At 40.0% G+C, this 17,375-nt stretch overlaps 1 long non-coding RNA gene across 2 annotated transcripts in view; it reads right to left on the reverse strand.

The window, feature by feature from the left end:
- LOC139621901 (uncharacterized) overlaps positions 1–14,468 on the reverse strand; it is a 74,934-nt gene extending 60,466 nt beyond the window's left edge. Inside the window, exons 1-2 of one of the 2 annotated variants that reach the window (XR_011691107.1) lie at positions 13,937–14,468; positions 4,365–4,477 (exon numbers count right to left, since the gene is read on the reverse strand). This is a non-coding gene — a long non-coding RNA (uncharacterized lncRNA). The remainder of the gene's footprint in view (positions 1–4,364; positions 4,478–13,936) is intronic. The other variant, XR_011691108.1, reaches the window with a different exon arrangement.
- Positions 14,469–17,375: the final 2,907 nt, after the last annotated feature.

Consider the following 17,375-nt stretch of genomic DNA (forward strand, 5'->3'; position numbering starts at 1 on the left):
TGTAGGTGTCTTTCATTTCATTCCTCATTATTTGGCCACTTTCCATGATGCATCTCACTCCTGCTTAGTTTACATTCAACTCAACTTTCCCCTGGCTTTGCAATGACACGGTCAGATGGTGCAGAGTAGGACATTTTGTTACAGACTAGACATCAGTAAGTAATATTTAGTGGAGTGATCTTGGGGATAATGACATGACTAATTTGAATAAATCCCCTCTCTATGGTATGGAGGTTATAATTATTATCAGAGGTTATAGGACTTCAGAAACAGCTGCCAGAGCGCCTGTTAAGTCGGGGGAAGGAGTCCAAATGAAACTTGGTTTAAACTGTGAGGTTAGATCATTAGACCTTTGATCAGACTGTTATGACTTTCATTGTCAATATCCACACATTTTTTCCCTCTTTATTTGACTATGTGGCTAACACCGTGGAAAATACTCAACATCATCTTGGCCTTGGTCCTCACTTGACTTTATGTAATTTACATTAGGAATGACATTTAATCTTTTTGAATCAGTTTTTTTTTATTCAGTATTTGAAACTCAAAACAAATCTTCTAAATAAACATTGTGAAGTTCAATCTTAAAATCATCAATCTGACCATTATCACTGACTGCAGAGTCAACCCAACTAATTTTACCTGCCCATTGGGCCTTTGATATCCTCATACCAAACCCGAGGTGTCAGTGGTACAGGGGACATGTTGGCAGTGGTCTACTTATCAAATCCACAGGAATGGATGGCAAATCCCTTTTTCCCTGACCTTATCTGATATCTGTCCTGCAAGCCTTTCACCGCACTTATCCTGCATTGCATTAGACCATATAGCCTTCGGCTTACTGGGCTGGCGTGTATCCTTCCCTCCTTCCTCCCACATCCCCACATGAATAAGTGAGTGTCCAGGAGGGGATGTCTAGATCTCTTTAGATTTCCTCTGGGATGCCAGGTCCTGCCTAGTGGAACACTGACCATTTAGGGATGCCTGCAAAAGCAGGATTCACATTGCAGTGGGTTTGTATGAAAAAGTTCATGCTAATTCCACTACATATTTAATTATTTTTTCTATGGTTCAAGAGATGTGCCAAGACACTCAAACACATGAATTGGTGCTATAAAAGAGCAGGGTTTAAATTTGTGGGTTGAACCAAAGGAAGCTGATTATAAATGTTTCCAATGTGTTTACTGTGCTAGTTCCTAATGGGGGAGGCAATGTGTCAATAAAGAGAAAATGAACAAGAAAAAAGGCAATATTCAAAAGGTTCAATCACCCTCAGAGGGAATGCCTTGACATGTTTTTCTGCTGCTAGCACCACAAAGGCAGAAGTTTCAAAGAGATCCATGAAAGACACGGGTAGAAAGGCACATCTGTCAGTACAGACATTAAGACGCTTCAAGACATTCTCATTCTATTAAAATTAAGGTCACTGCATGTATGTATGATTATTTAAATTACACACAAAATGAGAGGCAATGCTGCTACATGTAAATATATTGACAAACACATAACATAGAAGAAATTACATAAAAAGCCAGGATGCATTCAGAGTTGCCATTACCAAGTAGTAGTTAGCACCATGCCAGAGGACAGGAAGGAACGCGGGGACAGGACAAATTCTACAAAACACACAGTAAGTCCTCTATCGTGTAGACATATAATGTGCAGTGGGGGTTAAACAAACATTAGAAAATCTATGTTCAACGGTTCCATGTGGATCTTAAATCTGAATAGTACATAGTTGTGAATGGGTTGTTTTGTTTTTCTTGAGTGGACAGCATGATGCACACCCTCGTGACACAATACACAGCCCTACCAATGGCAGTAGTCCACATATCAACAGGTGGCAGCAACTTGCCAAGATACGCAGCAATGAAGAAGAAGACTGCAAGCTAGTAAGCGTGGATGCAAACAACAGAATTGGCTTTGTAAATGTTTCATGAGGAGGAAAATATATTCAGTATGTTTGTGAAACCTCAAGGACACACACAATGAGTTTTGGTGAGTAACACTAAATATAAACATAATTTTTGTTTGTTTACAAGAAAACGCAACAGGGTACCTTCAAGCAGGAATCCAGGTGCTTACTAGAATGGAGGGCATCTGATAAAAGGTTCAAAGTCAAACATATGCTTGACCAGTCTAATATTTAACACACATTTTTGAAATTACATATAATTATTCACACACACACGCACACACTACATCTGAATGCATTTATTTTTTGTTCCAAACCATCTCACGCTCAAAGCAATTCAAAGCCATCTGGCCCGTGGGCCAGCAAAAGGTCTAAAGGTTGAAACATATATATATATATATATATATATATATATATATATATATCCCATGCTGTTTGATGCTCTGGTGGTCTGCCTCTATACAGGTGTGTGTGGGGTGGGCAACGCAATTCTAAATGCTTCAAGTCACTTTGGTCACACTGCCTTTCCCACACCGAACTGATAATGACAGACTGATTATGGTTTGCAGAAACTTTGACAGAACAAATTAAAATTATGTTGCCTAAAGGTGCCTGTCAGAAGAGAAACTGAATTATGAGTTCAGCATGCATAAACATGTGGATAACTACAGGGAGAGTGGGAAGTGCTATGTATCATTCTATACAGAAAACCTCAGCTGTAATTTAAATATTTACAAAAAGGTCCCTCGGTCTCCATTTTGTGGATGAGTATCTGTGGTTCAGTTGTGATGGCCAGTTTGGATCAAATGTCAAGAATTGCTGCTATAGCTTAAAAGATAACTGATCGATTCATTATTCAACTGAACAGAAAATTCAGTGGAACCTAGAGCTCCAATGAAGAATTATCTTAATCAACTAATCTATGATTATTTTCTTAATTGTTTTGTCTATAAAATTTTAACCAAAAAATTTCCTCCCAAGTTTGCAGAATTCAAAGTAAAGTCTTCAAATGTCTTATTTTGTCTTACCAACAATCAAAACCCCAAAGATACTCTGTTTAGGATGAAATGTTCACATTGTTGTTTAATTGTTCACAATTAAAACATATGCAATGTCTATATAAAGTCTGCTAGCCCTGACTAACATTAGTCACCATGAGCCACTTGTAATACCAGACCAAGTAGGGCTCTAGCAGCAAAACCCTTTAATTTATTCAACTGAGCAAGGGTGTGTGCTATGAATTCAAATTTTTAAGCAGAGTAATGTGAAAACTTTTAGTCTTGCTTTGATTTATTTATTTTTTTTTCTGGTAGCTCACATGTGCCTTCATTGTTTCTATGGTTATTCATGCATTCTTTAATTCATTCATTTAATTATTCATTTAATGTTTTTGTTTTATGCAGAAAAGTTATGTGGGAAGTTAACACAGGAATGCTCTTTGTCGCCTGAGTATTCAGTGAAATAATTTTGCAATTGGAGTCCAGAATGGAGGCCAAGGAGCAAAAAAACAGCAGAGTTCTGTGAAACATGGTCATACTTGGCCTCAGGGGTCCTTTCTTAATTTTCTCCCAGCTGCCACATTCACACAACAGTTCCTGGATTGTATTTAGATATAACTAGAATTTCATTAATTAGTTGGAAGTTGTTCTTTGTGTGTGTACATACACATGTGTGAGAGGGAGAGACAGACAGAGGAAAAAAGGACCAGAACATTGCAGTGTAAGAGAAAGTGTAACTGGAGTTAATGGGTTTTTAAATGGAAATATTTGCTAGTCAGGACCATGGACAGCACCACAGAGAAATTCCAGCCAAACATGAAGTGAGAGAATAATCCAGACCCTTATGAAGGAAATTGCAACCAAATTAAATGCACCCAAGTTCATGTGAAAGCACACTGGGTTGCGCAAAGTATCATTTGCATGTGTATTTATGCGTGTCAGACACATGACTTTTCTGAGACCTTTAGCAAACTACACCGAAATCCATTCCATGCAGGATTTCAACAAAGAGGGTTGAAACTAATAGTCTGGACACATGTACTCCCACCTTGTGACAACTGAGCTCCAGTGTTAATCATGCCTGGGTTTAAGGATCAAATGAATAAACATGAGCTTTGTTTAATTATGGCCTTCAATAGAGAACATTCCTGAGATTGGGAGGACGTAAGCTGTCAGAAGGAGGATAATCTCTCACACCTGTAGGATGACACATACTCTAAGTCCCTTTAACAAATATGTCCAACCTAAATGTCTTTGCTTCCCTTTAAAAAGAGTGTAGTCAACAGTTACCCTTAGTGGAAATGGGGGAGGAATGGAAGACATGGACAAAAATATAGACACAAAGAGACACATAAACAAGACAGACAGAAAAAAAACAAGAAGAGAATGAACTGTGTGCCACTTCCTAACCTCCATGCTTGGAAGGTTGTGCATTGGTCGGGTTAACCTACCGGCTGTCTCAAGGCAACTCTTCAACTCAACGCCCAAATGCTGGTGTCTGCCTCTGAGCTTATCAGGCTTTCCCAGATGGTGATTTGGGCACATGGAGGGAGTGAGAGGCGCACTGAAAGGGAAAAGGGAGTAGAGAGGAGTGGAGGTGAGTTTACGAAGATGAAACAGACTCTACACTTGGGGTCAAAAAAGATCCGCGCAATGCACACACATTAAATTTTTTATTATTTTTTTTTTTTTTGAAAAAGCCCATGGATTCATTTCTGCTGGAACAAGTACAATTTGTGTGACAAGTACTATGATATTTGAAAGCTCATTTAAAGTGAGGCATGGGGCGTTGGTAAAGTTCATTAAAGAAAAATAAAATAGTACCAACAAGCTTATGAGTAAACAGTTGAGCACAAGTGAAGGGCAAGACATTGTGCATTCACTGAGGTGTTATAATTACATATTTCACCCTACACTGTCAATGTACTCATTTATTTTCATTCCAGTGTTCATTAGGTTTTTGCTATTAAATGGCATCATCATAAAGTACCATGGTAATTTGTTTACAGAATGTAAAATATGTTTGGCCACATTTATGTCATCAAAACAGTAAGTGTCATCATGATCTGTGGGGGTTCAAGTGTTGTGTTACCAAAATGCAGTGCTACAGGATGCATCCATGCAAGCTTGAGAGCTAATTGACTGTAATGTCATTTTATCTGCTTCAGCAGGTTATTGACAGCAACATCCCAGAAGCCTGTTCATCCTTCTGTCAACTCGTCAGCATGGGAGACGCCATTATCATCTCATTACGGCTCACGCTTTCATATAATCCTGACATTTCCGCTCGCTCTCTCTCTCCCTCAGCATTGGGAGCTGCCATGCTTGGTTGTATTGCAGTGGAATGTTGTGTGTATGTGGGGACGGCGGGTGGGTAGAGGAGGATGAGAATGTGAGGTAATAAAGACAGTTTTCATTTCCTGGACAGTCCTTATCCATCTGTTTCTTCTCTCTAACAACCTCAAATCTCAACATTCTTGTACTTCAGCAAAAAAGCTGCATGCTTAAATACAACTGATTGCTGAATCCACACAAACAATTTGAAAAGAGTTGGCAGTGTTGTTTGTGGATAGTGTAGCCTTGAATGATGCCTAGTTATTACTGAAATAACCGTTGTGCAGTCAACGAAGGAAAGGTCACCGACAGACATGAGGAATGGGAGGGTGTGTTGCGGCGATGGAAAGAACTCAGACTTGTGTGTCCGGGATTAATCTTGTCTTCCTAGAGCTACCTGGGGAATGAGAGAACATGCTTCATGCTGAGAGCAGGAGAAATCTCATGAAAAAAAAACAAAAAAAAAAACAATCGAGGGTGTGTCTTTGAAAAGAAAGACACAAAAAAAACTATTAATGTATCTGCCCACACTGAGTTTACCGTTTCCCCATGTGATGCAGTGATCAGATGCTCTTTTAAAGGTGTGCAGGGTCTACAGACGACCTTCTCTGTGAACCATGTTTCTTTTCATCTGCTGTTTCTAGCGACCCTCCGCTGTGCCCCTTATTAATCTTCTGTCGAAAAAAACACTCTGTTTCAACCGAGCGCCGGGTGCAGAGGGATATCAGAGCAATCGATGCGAGGAGTTTCTGTAAAGGAAGCAGCAGTGGGAGCCGGTGATGTGGGCGAAGGTGAGAATCTCAGTATGAATCCTACAATTTATCCTGTACAAGCTGCAGAGAGAACAGAGGGAAAGTTCCATATTTCCACTTCAGCAGCCATCAATAGCCTCCAGGCTGTCTCCCACAGCACTGCTTCATGATTGTAGCTGTCATAGGATGGTTAGGTGTTTGTCAGGTGAAACTGAAGCATGCCCAGATAAACGAGCACACGTTCAGACAGTATGGAAAATGTAAGCTACTGTATTCTTTAAATCCTTTCATTCGAGACTATGATATGTAAATAGTATTTAAAGCGATTTTACCCTCCGTGATCACTGCTGAAATGAAAAGGACATTACTTAATTACATCTGGGGAAGTAAATATTATGTGAGTTTATTGATCTTAACTGGGAAATAGTCACCGTCTCTGCAGGTGATATTCAAGTGTCTTGCTCAAGGATACTGCAGCAGAGCTCCAGCCTCTTACATTAAAAGCAAAAAATTACAGCTGCAAGCAGCAATACAGCAACTGGGGTCTCACAATTTATTCATTGGAGTAAAATAAAAGGTTAATCGAAAGCTCCACCATATTCACAAGGATTAATTCAGATAATTAATGTTCAAACAGATTTTAGTTTGTTTCTGTGGTTTTTTTTTTCAGTTTGTTTTTTTAAATGGTGATGTTTAGAAATTCATTCTAATATCGCTACACTATCAACTATTCATTCAAGGACAAATCTGCAAAGTTTGATGCATTTTCATTCATGGGAAGGCAATATACACTCACCGGCCACTTTATTAGGTACACCTGTTCAACTGCCCATTAACGCAAATATCTGATAAGCCAATCACAGAGCATCTATGCATGTAGACAGGGTCAAGACAACCTGCTGAAGTTTAAACCGAGCATCAGAATGGGGAAGAAAGGTGATTTAAGTGACTTTGAACGTATCTGTATTGTGTACATTTATGAGTTAATGTTATGTGAATTAACCACCTGTTGTATTGCTGTGGGGACATACATACATGCATTGTGGTCACTGAATGCTTGTCTATTCATTTTTATTTAATTTTCTTTCGGAACCCAGTTCTCACGGGTTGGTGTGATCCTGGAATAAACCCTGTTTATTAACCATGACCTCGTACATGAGGTACGAGGTCATGGGTTTACAGAGACTGGTCCGAAAAAGAAAAAATATCCAGTGAGCAGCAGTTCTCTGGGCAAAAATGCCTTGTTGATGCTAGAGGTCAGAGGAGAATGGCCAAACTGCTTCGAGCTGAAAGGAAGGCAACAGTAACTCAAATAACCACTCGTTACAACCAAGTTATGCAGAAGAGTGTCTCTGAACGCACAACACATCAACCTTAAAGCAGATGGACTACAGCAGCAGAAGACCACACCGGGTGCCACTCCTGTCAGCTACGAACAGGAAACCGAGGCTACAATTCACACAGGCTCACCAAAACAACAGAAGATTGGAAAAACGTTGCCTCATTTTATGAGTCTCGATTTCTGCTGTGACATTTAGACGTCAACAACATGAAAGCATGGATCCATCCTGCCATGTATCAAACTGTTCAGGCTGGTGGTGGTGGTGTAATGGTGTGGGGGATATTTTCCTGGCATACTTTGGGCCCCTTAGTACCAATTGAGCATCGTTTAAACTCTTGCTGACCATGTCCATCCCTTCATGACCACAGTGAGCCCATCTTCTGATGGCTGCTTCCAGCAGGATAACGCACAATGCCACAAAGCTCAAATCATCTCAAACTGGTTTCTTAAACAGGACAGTAAGTTCACTGTACTCAAATGGCTTCCACAATCACCAAATCTCAATCCAATGGAGCACCTTTGGGATGTGTGATGAGATTAAATCTGCATGAACTGCGTGAAGCTATCAAATCAATATGGACAAAAATCAGCACCTTGTTGAATCTATGCCACGAAGAATTAAGGCAGTCCTGAAGCCTAAAGAGGGTCAAACCCAGTACTAGTGTATGTAATAAAGTGGCCGGTGAGTGTATATATCAAAACAAATGAGTAGAAAATTTTAAAAGGTGATGATGATTTATCACTGTGTATAGTGTGGATCTGTTGTGTCAGCTCCAAGCAGTTTTCAACCAACAGCATTGCTTGAGGTGTGATACACCTGCAAAAGACTTCAACCTACAAGTTGTCACCACCTGAAATGTCTAGATGCTTTTCTTAATTTAACGTGGTTTGTGGTTCACTGATGATTAACAAACCGAGAGAGCTGTATAGTTCCAGTGTTTTACAATAACAGAGTGTGATAGGGCTCACACATGCATATCTGAAGCAAACATACATGATCCATCAAAGTATCCCTGGATTATCCCCAATCGGGATCATTTGGATAAGATTGGGATAACCCATATAATAATAAATAATAAAAGAGTAACAGATTATCCTCCTTAAAGAGTCACCACAGCTCATGATACAAATACACAGAAACCACACATTTCACAAAGTCAAATATTCTTACCTTCAAAGTACCTTGTTGGGATTTTTAATCATTAAGATGAGAGCTTTATCATGTTTGCTGTATGCTCCTGGCTCAGCTCAAAAGCAGAGCGTTAATGTATATGTGCCTACATGCACAGCAACATAAATATATTTTGCTTCAAATCAGCAGCCTAGAACTTAACTGACAGATGTACTGAAACAGATTAGCATATCAGTCTGCAGGCGGAATATATTAGCCTATTCTTCATGTCTGACATATACAAGTACGTGGATCTGTGTTTAACTCTTGCTTCCACTGGAGTGTATTCCATTGATCTCTCAGACTAACATTTCAAAAAGCTTGCAGGACAGGAAGACCTCACATGCAATCCATATGCAAGAGACAGGATTACACAGTACACTTAAATTGGGCTTGGCTCTGAGATACACTGAAATGATATGAGTTTGAGTGCATGCACCATGACGCTGATGACATTTTCAGATTTTTGTTGCAGTCGCTAGAATCACACTTCCATCTTTCCATTTGGACTGCTTTACTGGGTTAAATGGCAAGATAAAAATATTGTGATGACTCTAATTTGTCTGCTTGCACATAATCACTGACTTTTTTTTCCTATTTTTCTTCCAGCAGCATTACCAACATCACATGTTTGCACTCCCATTTATTTCAACTCTGACACATTAATGACAAATTGAAGGGAAAAAAAACCAAAAACAAAAAACATAACGGCCTGTACCAAATGTGCGACAGCTTGCCATAAATCCACACCGCATAAATTGGACCAATTATTCTCCTCCTGTCATGAACACACAGCCCATTCAGTTGACTCAGAGCCTATGCATAGCTGCTGTTGTTTTTGTACTGCTATTCTAATGTGCCACCACAGAGCTGCGTTCTACAGATCTGCCAGACTGCCAGGAAAGCTCAGTTAGCCAGCTCTGTCCTATCAGGAATACCAAGTACATGTTCAGACTACTCAGGGGATGCAGATACAGATGCCTGTGTTCAGCCTCAACTCGCAGACTGGAGGCAGAACGCCACCATATTACAAAAACAAAGCCTAATCGTCTGACTGTGTTGCTCATCAGAGGAAACATGACTCCTCTTGTTCTGCAGAGCTGAGGCTTGCTTTAGCTGCACTGTGCCTTCACACATATGTATGCATATAAACACAGTCTGTGCACATACAACATGCAGCCACACATAAGGGCGCAGGCACACAGGTTAACAGACAGACAGGCACACATACACACACACACACACAGTGTAGTCATTATTGTATTTCTGAGGCGGCAGAGAGGGCAGCGTGCCCCGGCTGTCGTACATGAGGGAACATGAGTGATATGGCTCTGTTCCTCCAGGCCTGGCTTGTCGCTGCTAAATTGTTGTAATTTTCTTCTCATGGACTGGCCTGCAACCTTCTACATTTCACCTTGCCACTGTCCTTAGGTCAGAGAGGCATTAAAAGCTGTACCCTCATACATCTAATACAGGCAAGAATATTAAATGTCATCTTGAAAAAAGCAGGAGATTTTTTATTTTTTCACCACTTTTTCTTCAGATGATCTCTAATCATACAAACTACAGTAGCAGTGCAGCCCTACACAGTAAATGTGACTGTAACATATACAGAAACCAAGACAAATTGCAGTGCAACGGGACATCATCTCAAGCTCCTCACTACAAATGCATTTCCTCTCCCTCATTTATTCAACGCCTGCATACAATCTATGCCCTCCTATCCAGCTATATCTTGTGCAAAGTGTCACACAGAAGCATCATGGTCAAACAGAGAATCATAAGGATTAATCTCAAACTGTTCTATATGCATCGCTCTACAGCTCCACTCTGATCTGAATGGAGGTGATGGAGTTGTCAGTTTCTTTAACCTAAAGGTCTGATAACATCTCTCCTAGGTTTGCTTAGCTGTGCTCACTGCAGAAGACTTAACAGAGTGGGCTGCAGCATAGAGAGGACACCTGATCTGCCTCTGCTTATTTCAACACACGGCTAGTGTTCAGATACCTATAAAGAGTAAAAGAAAATTACAGGAAAGAGGAGAGAGAAGCATGTTGCGGAGATGTGTTTGCTTATCTCCATAGTCAAGTGCTGGAATGTGACTTATTCCATTGAGAGAGGCCCGAGGAATCCCACTTACAGTCAAATGAAAAAGTAACTGCATGGGTGCTTCTTTTATTAGAGTAAAAGTTTGTAGTCTGTATGTGTTTCATGACACGTGTGTACACATGACTGTGTGTCAATGTTTTTTGAGGACAAACTAAGGAAAGTTAGAGAAACAGAGAAAGGGAGGGGGAGGAGGGGGGGCGGAGGGAGGATGCAGGATGAGCTGAGGGAGAATAGCAAAGTGTCCATGTGCGCCCAGTCCTGTACTCAGCTGCTGAGTGTGGCTCTCAGGTTGCCATTTGTCCATTCCCCATTCCAGAGAGAGGGGTGAGGCGCTGAGAGAGACTCCCTGCAGCAGATGGCAGAGTTATGCTCTGCAGAGGTGAGAAATAGCCCATTAGCCTTACCAAAAATTACAGAACTGCCTCCTCTTTAGTGCTCAGCCTTGAGTGCACCTGACCAGACTGGGACTGTGCCTGGCGTGATCATCACACTGTAATCAGACTGTTGCTCTGTTGATAAAAACAACTCAGTTGTTCATCTACTTTAGCTAGCTCCATCCTTGCTGTATGAACATCAATTTAATTAGAAGAGGTCCAATGGAAATGAATAATAATATTTATGAAGGATTAAGAGGGCAAAATAAAAGGATTTTAGCAATTAGACTCCATTAATGCATAGCATCTTCGCCCTTGGAGTCTAAAAATGCCTACAGCTAAAATTAGCTGCAGTTCAGCATTCATGATACTTCTTATAAACATATTGTAAAAGAAGCAACAAGATGAGAAAATGTGAGTTGTCAGCTAATCTTGAAAATCAGACTAAAGGGTTTATGTCCATTTAGAAACTTAGAAACTTCTTATTTTGACAACTATAACCGCTAAAAAATAACCACTCTGTAAAGGCAAAGCCACACTCATGTGACAGTTATGACCCTAAGATGCAATAACAAAATGTAAACAGCCCTTTTGTGGCTCATAAAGTGTCTGCTGTTGCCGAAACTAATCAGTTGATAAGAGCAGTCAGTGCACACACGAGAATATGTAATGATCTTGTTCTTCAGGATTTCTTCAAGAGCAGGTCGTTTTATGGAACATCTTTTTGAATGTGATTCGTGGCAAATTACTGAAATGACATTTCTATTCATACTTTAAGTATTGCCATTGGAAAGTGGCACAAAAGGATGAGGGACTTGGGAGACTTTTAATGCCTTCCCATTCACTGAATAAGGTGAGACTGAATTAATGCGGCAGCTTTCCAAGCAAAAAGACACAGCGCTACAAAGTGGGGACTTGACAAGCGTGTAAGGATTAGCTTGCGTTACAATTCAAGGAAGCTGGTTCAAAAAGACTTAAACAGACATAGATTGTATATGTTCTGACATGGCTTTGAGTATTTATGGCAGGCACCTCTGACCATTCAGAGGAAACACCAACTCTGCACAGGCAGAGTTGACACAGCTGCATACAGCACCCATTTTATCTGTAGAGTATGGTCCTTATTTTTTTTTTACAGGAGACAGCAGTCAGACTCAAACAGCCAGGGGACACAGAGAGAGATTTTTTTTGCAGTGTTTTGAGAAAAGAAGGTGAAACAAGGCACCTACACTGGAATCATTAGTTTAAAAAGGCCATTTTGGTCGGCTTACATTTTCAAGGTGTAGTAAATTATATTTCCATTCATAAATAAATATATGGTGTCACAAAGGTCAACCACATTAATTTAATGGGACATTAGAAATGTCAGTTAATGTCCTAAAGCCAGGTGCTGCACACAATCAAACAATCAAATGTTCACAACAGAAATAACACCAGACTGGATGACTGCACACTGCAAATCTTCATGACTCGTTACCTCCAAACATTTAGTCAAGGCAACATGAACCACTACAATATGTGATCAACAGTAATGTGTGCTTCCATACCAACAAACATATTGCTATGTTGTCTGTAATTACTGGATAGAAGTGCGTGCTGATGATGTCATTAACCTGCACTCAACTAATGTACAAATAGTTAAAGTACATGTTGTTACCTGCCAAAGAATTTAAAAGTGACTTGACTGAAAATGTTTTCGGTTTTGAAACACAAATTACTGGCAAAGCCATACAGGATGCATTTGGGCAGATGTGGGTTTCATCATTGTACAAGTGTGCATCTGTTACATTTCAAAAAATAAATAAATAAATAAAAATAAAAATTTCCATCATGACTAATTGAAATTTTACATTTTGTATTATTCAGAGAGTGGCTATTCAACACCCAGTCTGGTTCATTAAAATCTCAGGGGCCAGCTGTTTTGTTTAGAGTTGCCAGTTAAATTAATCCTGAAACTAAATGTCAGCGTTTTCGTAGCAGAGGTCAGAAATCTGACAGGTCAGCTAATAAACTAAAGTGGTGCTCCTTTCATTTTCATTGAAGAAGAAATGTAGCTTTTTTGTGTTAATCTACAGAAAATGAATCACCAACCTGTTTAACAACCAATTAATCACATCACACATTTTCAAGCAAAACTGAATGGGTTTTTTGGGGGTTTTTTTCATAATAATTCACTGGTTTTAGGTGCTCAGATGTGATGATATTAAGTGTTTCTTTGTCATACATGAAACCATAACTAAATGTCTTTGAGTTTTGGATTGTTTGAAGGATAAATCAAGCAACTGAAGATTCTACCTTGGGCTCTGGGAGACTGTCATGGGCAATTTTCACTGTTTTCCGACACTGTATAGACAAAACAATTAATGAAGGAAATACTCAGCAGATTTGTTGACAGTGAAAACAAATGTTAGTTGCAGCTCTGCATGTATTAACTTAGTAAACCACAGGGTGGCACTTAGAGTGAAAAGAGAAATGCTGCACTTCCTGATAGATAAATGACTGAGTCTTTGCATCTTTGCGTACTAAACAGATACCACCTTTAAAAAAATCATTGTCAGGTTTCAAAGTTGAAAGAGTACCAGTGCAAATACATGACTTACGCTCCTCTTGCCTACATGGTGAGCATACAAGAAAACTATCCAGGACATCATTCAGTATTCAACCTAATCTCTCATTATAACTGCATGGATTAAAACCATACATACTGCAGAGGCTGTACATTAAATATCATTACCACACAGTCAGCAGGAAGACACACTAACAATTAAGTTCACAATGAGGAGATTCCAAAGTTATGGTTTGTCCCCCATATTGAGTCTGTGTCTAACAAGTACGCAATAACAACACCTGAGTTTTTAAGTGCAGGATATTGGCCGAATATAAGCTTCAACACAAACCTGCGGCGAGCAGAGACATACAGGAACAGACAGCATTGACTCACAGGAGATGCTGGAGTCCTTTCTCCTTTCCCTCATGGAGACGAAGTGGTCGATATCCATGTAAAAATAAAGTCCAACTCCACTTGTCGCGGTCATATAATCCTGTGCAGCTGTGAACCTCTCCCCTCATGTGGAAGGTCCGTCGCAGGTAGCTAGCATAACAAACCACTGTAGCTAATGTGCTCCCGGGACATCTGCTATCCCGGGGCCGGTTTTTCTTACAAAGACACTTCAGACTGCTCTGTAGTGTTAGTCCGGTCTTAATTGTGCTAAAAGATTAGTCTAATGCAAATAAGACCGGTTCACAAAAATAAAGACTAACTACATTTTAATCTGCTTACCCCCAGGCTTAAACCTTATGTTACCATGGTAACAATTAATGACGCCTGACCAGTGGCACCCAACAACAAAAAGCAAAGGAACATGGCTCATAATTTGTTTTTTTGTTTTTGTTTTTTGTTTGTTTGTTTTTTGTTTGTTTGTTTGTTTGTTTTTTTGTTTTTGTTTTTCGACTAAGATTTTCTTTTTATTGTTAAACTCTTTGCTGAATTTCCAAAGTGAAACTATTGAATTCTTCCAAAAGACAATTATTTTCTGCTGGGGTAAACCAGCACCAGCTCAAGTCCATGCACAGTTCAACAATGGCCTTTACAATGGCTGACTTTTCACACCCCTGAAATTTTTATATCTGTAGGATATTAAAGGATATCAGCTTCACCTGGCGCACCACACAAGAACTTACATTTATCAACCATTACAATCCAAAGGGGCGCCGTTCAACCACTTTTTTGAAATAAAAAAAAAACAAGCCTGTTGGAGTGAATTGGATGACTTTTCTTTTAATTATAGCAATTACTTAGGCCAAATAGCTAAACAACTTACAGACGCTGAGCTATTGTTTTAATTAAAAGGTAGCAATTTAAGCTTTCATACTGTACTGCCACAAAAAAAAATCCATATCAAAGGAGAAAACATCACACAGTGTAATAACAGCAAAGCATTGCTTGAAGATTCATACTGTTTTTTTTAATCAGAAATACAACCCAAATCTCCAGAAAATGTTTGTGAATGGATGCAAACGGATACAAGATATCAGCCGGGGTATATTCTAGCAGTATGTTCTCAACAATTTGCCTAATCAGCAGTTGTGATATTAAGAAATAGCTGTAGGCATATGGGTGCACTGAAGCCCGGCATTAAGTCACCGCAGAGTCAAACAGTCAAACAATTGCAGAGCAGCCACACAAATCAATTTTTGCTGTTGTACTGAGAGACAAAGTCAGGTCAATCAATTCAGCTTCAGATAGTTAGAGCTCTTCTCTGTGTCCGTGCATTATCAGAGGCGGAAGAAAAACAAAAAAACTGGCAGTTGGGTAGTGTGCACTGCAGTATGTACAACTGAAGTATGCGCTCTATTTCCCTTAATCTTTCATCTTAACTATGAAACTACAGCATTCCTCTGAATTTTCAAAAGCTTACAATGTTCCTGTAATACACAGAAAGAACTACCCATGCTCTCTATCTCTGACTCTTCACACTTGAGATGTGATTTGACGCAGTGAAACAACAGTAATCCCTGGCCCATTGCAGCAGCAACTAGTTGAGCACATCAAAGAAAAAGGAATATTAATAATATAACAAATGAAGATTATAAAACACACTCAACCAACAATCCCAACATAAGATATTAACATTGCAAGGGAGTAATGGGCTTTCATTACAACTGTGAAAAAGCTTAACCAAGGGGAGCTTATGAGGAAACAGTGAGGCTGCTATCTGTGAGATGAATTAAACAGAACGAAGAACGAAGCTCTGAAACACCAGCGGCTCCGATGTTAGAGGGCCCACAACAGTGCTGAAAGCCCGACAAACTGAGTCTTTTAAATGTCGCTGTCGCTCGCTTCCCATCCCCTGCATGGCCACACGCACTTGAGCCAGTCAGTTGACCGTGATGTCATTACAGCTTAGTCAAGAGCAGGCGCAATCACACCGTATCTCTGCTCACAAACTGAACATGAACAGCACAGTACATGTTGTGATTCAGCTCCGAAATCACCTGCTCAGAACGGGAAATGAAAACTGTTTGTTAAGGACATCACTTGGCTTTAGTGTTCTGTTTTGTCCTGTCTGAATGGGAACATTATGTATGTGATTAAGTGTAGCATGTACAACGTGTTCAAAGATGTATTCACCCTTTAATAGGCCTACAGGGGGCCACGCAGACGCAAGAGCATAGGCAAGTACAGAGCACCATACCACCAGACCTCACTTTTACATGCAAATAACATGTGCAGTCGTGAAGATTTACGGCTTACAAACAGGTAGAGGACAAGGCACATGTTAATTGAGCACCCATAACCAGAACACGACGTGTATATAAATATGCATGAAACAGTGCAAGTCACGCTGTGTATCTGATCTACCTATAGGAGGAACCTCATCGCAGGACTTGATGACGACAGTGTCTGGCATGTAATGTGGCGGGCTGAATGTAAAACTGCAAATGCTCTGTGGGACTGTACCAAATCTGTGCTTTTTCTGTTGTTTTGCAGATGATGGGATGCTCACCAGAAGCTCAGAGTTTCCTGTCAAAATTCTGACATTTGTTAGATCCCTGATGGTTTTTGTATTTAAATGAAAGGGCCATTGGCAATGGGATTTTCCCCCTGCTGTAATAAAAATGGTCCCAACTGCATTTGGAACACAGTGGTGTGTTATGATTGTGCGACTGTTCTGTCCAACTTGGACTGGGTATATTTTTTGTCTATATAACAGTGGAGTGTGTCTACACATATAGTGTGCTTCCTCTGGTGAGTATAAAAAGCAGCAGGAGGAGGTGAGAAAAGGTGATAGAAGGTATCTTTTGGACGAACTAAATGAACCAAAGCAATGACTACCCATTACTTTGGAAACAAACTCCCCACACAGTTTGCTAAGGGATGTCAATCACACCCCCATGTGCAGGTTGGGTAACCTTTAACAGAGTGTTTAAAGAACAACATCTTCAGTTCAAACTCCCCATAGGAATGGGTTCTGTCAATTTTTAGCCTTTTTTATTTTCTTGAACAATTTTACAGTGAGGTGCGCTGATTAAAAAAGTGTAATTTTTCATTTCTCAGGGCATGTAAGGGGATTTATTTTACAGTGTCACAGTGGTCAGACTAAGTGTTCCACATGTAGGAGGCGTGAGCCAGCAGTCGACTGAACAGAACCAGTGAGGAAGCGAGGCACAAAACGAGGTTAGCAGAGGCAGCAGTAATGTGTAACCCCAATCATGTCGACGGAACTGAACTACTTATTTGCATATGCATATATGCATGCTTACACAGACACATAGAGACAATGCTGAGGCTTAAGTATGGTATATCATCTAATAAATTCAGGATGAGCCAGAGGGACCGTGCTCAGACAATCTTGGTGGCACTGTCAGTGTTAACATGC

Source organism: Trachinotus anak, unplaced genomic scaffold (genome assembly GCF_046630095.1).
Source record: "Trachinotus anak isolate AG129_WGS33_773 ecotype Australia unplaced genomic scaffold, CSIRO_AGI_Tana_v1 ptg000005l, whole genome shotgun sequence".
NCBI lineage: Eukaryota > Metazoa > Chordata > Actinopteri > Carangiformes > Carangidae > Trachinotus > Trachinotus anak.